The following is a 3,124-nucleotide window of genomic DNA, read 5'->3' as shown; positions in this document are numbered from 1 at the left end:
CGCCCACCTGAGGTCTCACAGACCCGATCACAGAAAGAAGGACTCCCTCCCCAACCTGGCTCCTTGGGCTGCCTTCCTGTGAGACCCTGTACGGGCCCCATGCTCCCACACGGATGGGACCTTGAGGTGGGCGGGACCCTGCTTCCATGCCAGGTGTTTGCCCATGGGCAGCCTGGCATGCGTGGGCACTGACATTTGCTTAAGATGTCCTCGATAAAGCAGGGTCAGCACACTCCCGTGCAGGGGCCGGCCCTCGGTGAGCCACTGTGCCTGGGCTGGGCTAGTTGAGGGGGCTCTAGGCAGAAGCCCCAGGCCCCAGAGGGTGTGGGCACCGGGGGGGAGGGAGGTGGCACAGGGTTTCCTGTGTTTGTTGGGCCTGGTGTCTGGAAACCTCTTAGCTCCAGGCCACACGGGGGATTCGCGAGGAATCAGTGGATGCAGGGTGAGGCGGAACCCCCTGGGGGCTGTACGGGCACAGATTACGGCCTCTTGTGCTGAGTGACTCTGTGTGCTGGAGAGACCTGGACCTGGGCTCACTGCCCTCTAGAAGCTCTGAGAACACGGGGTCTGGAGGTGGGCAGGGCCCTGGAGGTCAGGCACAGGGCTTTGGGGGTACCCGGGCCTGTGGGGGCTTCGAGCATCCCTGAAGTGGTCAGGTGCTGCCCTGCACTGGGGGCTGGCCACCCTGCCCAGCTGGGCGGCTGCCTGGGCCCTGGGAACTATACCAGGTGGCTTGGCGTTGCCAGGCTTTGCTGAGGTGCGAGGAGCCTGCACCCGAAGTTTCCTGGATTCAGTCATTCCTTCCAGAAATGTTTCTGGGCGCCATGGTGCCAGGCTCTGTGCCGCCCTCCGCAGCCGCACCCTGCAGTGCTCAGCACCGGTGCTGGGAGGCAGCCTGGCCCTGGGCCCTGGGGCTGGGTGGAGGGTGGAGCCCTCTGCCTCCTCTCCCTGCGCCCCTGTGCAGGCCCGTGGGCAGCCTTCCCTGAAGGGTCTGCGCCAGCAGCAGGAGAGCGGACTGGTAGGTGCCGGGCCCCTCGGGGCTCCTGGAGGCGCTGCACAAGTGTTCTTTGTTCCGCTGAATCTGACCTGGTTCTGAGCGTGACTGTAGCAGCCGGGGCTCCGGGACAGGAAAGGGAGTGACCTCGGGAATGTAAGCAGAGCCCAGTTTCGGGTCACAGGGCAGCCGGGACCCCACTGTGGCCCTCTGTCCCCGGAGAGGGCCAGCCGGGCCTCCAGCACCTGTGTCCCAGGGTGAGCTGAGCCTCAGAGCATCCACTTTGGCTGCAATGTGTGGCCTGTGTCCTCAGGCCCACCCCTTCTGTCCCGGAGGGTCGGGGTGCCGTGGTGAGCCAGCACGCCCGCCTTCTGCGACGGCCTCCACCCGGGCAGGGGCTGTGGAGGTGGTGCCGAGGCAGGAGGGGCCGTCCCTTCTATACACAGATCGGCCTCCATCCCTGTCGCACTGGAGTTCATTGCCTTTTACCCGAATCCTGGGACGACTCACCTCCACCCGGGCTGCTGCAGGGACGTGCGGTGGCCGCGACCCCCTGGTCCCCACAGTCTGCACCTGCAAACCAGTGGGAGGCGTCCTGAGCGCCGTGCGCAGCCCCTCAGCCTGATGGCTGGGCATGTTGGGGCAGCACTGGGAGGACAGCTGCCGTTGTCTGCCTGCTGAGTGTGGCTTCCAGGAAGGGCCGGGCAGAGGCAGCTGGCAGGCCGCCTCCGGGCTGCTGCGCCACCAATCCGATTCCCACATCCGGGGCCTTCACCGCTTCCCATAAATGACGGCTCCTGTTTCCCTGCAGGGCAGGTCACTGGGGAAGATAACGCTCAGGTAACCCAAGCCACTTGGAAGTGGGTTAAAGCCAACCCGTCCTCCAGGCCATTCAAACCAAACCAGACCCGTTGCTGTCAACTCGATTCCGATTCACGGAGACCCCACGTGATACCGACTGGAACTGCTCCTTAGGGCTGTCTGGGGTTGTAATCTTTACGAAGTGTGCTGTCGAGTCAGTTCTGACTCACAGTGACAGAGGAACCCTGGTGGCACAGTGGTTAAGTGCTCAGCTAACCGAAAGGTTGGGGGTTCATACCCACCCAGTGGCTCCAGCAAGACCTGGCTGTCTGCTCCTGTAGATTCAAACCAAAACGAAACCCACTGCCATCGAGCCCTTGGAGTTGGCACGAGTTGGAATCGACAGCACACAGCAACAGCAACAACCACCTTTATGGAAGGAGATCACTGTGGGTGTGTTAGCAGGGGATCGCACACCACTCGCACCACCCAGGGACCTTCCAGAGGGGCTTAGTTTGCAAAACTTGGTAATATACATGTGACTTTACAAGACCCAAACGTGTGTGTGTGTGTGTGTGTGTGTGTGTGTGTGGTGTTGAGTTTTTGCTAGAGGTGAGTCCTAACCCAGCTCAGACGGCGTGGTGACACCGGGCAGGGAAACAAACACCAACCACGGTCCTTCTCCACATGAAGCCAGTGCACGTGGCAGCTGGGCTTCAGGGAGGAGGAGGCAGGCTTCGTGCCAGGGTAGGCATCACGTTGCAGCTGGTGATAGGGGCCCTGGTTGTGGCCAAACCTCAGGCCTGGTGTGTGAGTCATTCTGGATGGGAGAGCCTTCGGGTAGCTGGAGGCTTAACACTTTCACTGCCAGGTCTTTGCATTACTGTTTCTTAAGGAACGTTTTCTAAAATACTGTGTTATCTGTTCTCTCTTTTTTGCTTCTTTTGTTTTCTCTTGTGTTTTGGTGGCGGTTGTTCATTTCATTTATGACTTACTGCTCAAACACTCTGGACAGGAAATTAAAAGGAAAAACTCTCCAATCAGTCTGTTACAATTTCTTTCTACGTTTCCTTCAGAATGTGTCCCTGCATGTATGTGGTGTCACATTTGATTTCATTATCAAGGGGACATAACATGTTTGCACAGAGTCACAAATTCCCCATAGAAGCCATTTTTAATTACAACATCCACAGCTCTTCAGAGGGGGTATTCTGTCATTTACTTAATCGTCCCTTACAGCTTTCTTAAGGAGGCTGGTGGTGCAGTGGTTAAGTGCTTGATTGCTAACTGAAAGATCAATGGTTCATACCCATGAGCTGCTCTGTGGAA

The sequence above is a fragment of the Orycteropus afer genome, unplaced genomic scaffold (assembly GCF_000298275.1).
Source record: "Orycteropus afer afer isolate SDZICR_OR568_19922 unplaced genomic scaffold, OryAfe1.0 scaffold00018, whole genome shotgun sequence".
Classification (NCBI taxonomy): Eukaryota; Metazoa; Chordata; class Mammalia; order Tubulidentata; family Orycteropodidae; genus Orycteropus; species Orycteropus afer.
The sequence above is the reverse complement of the archived record's forward strand: the minus strand, read 5'-3'. Positions refer to the sequence as shown.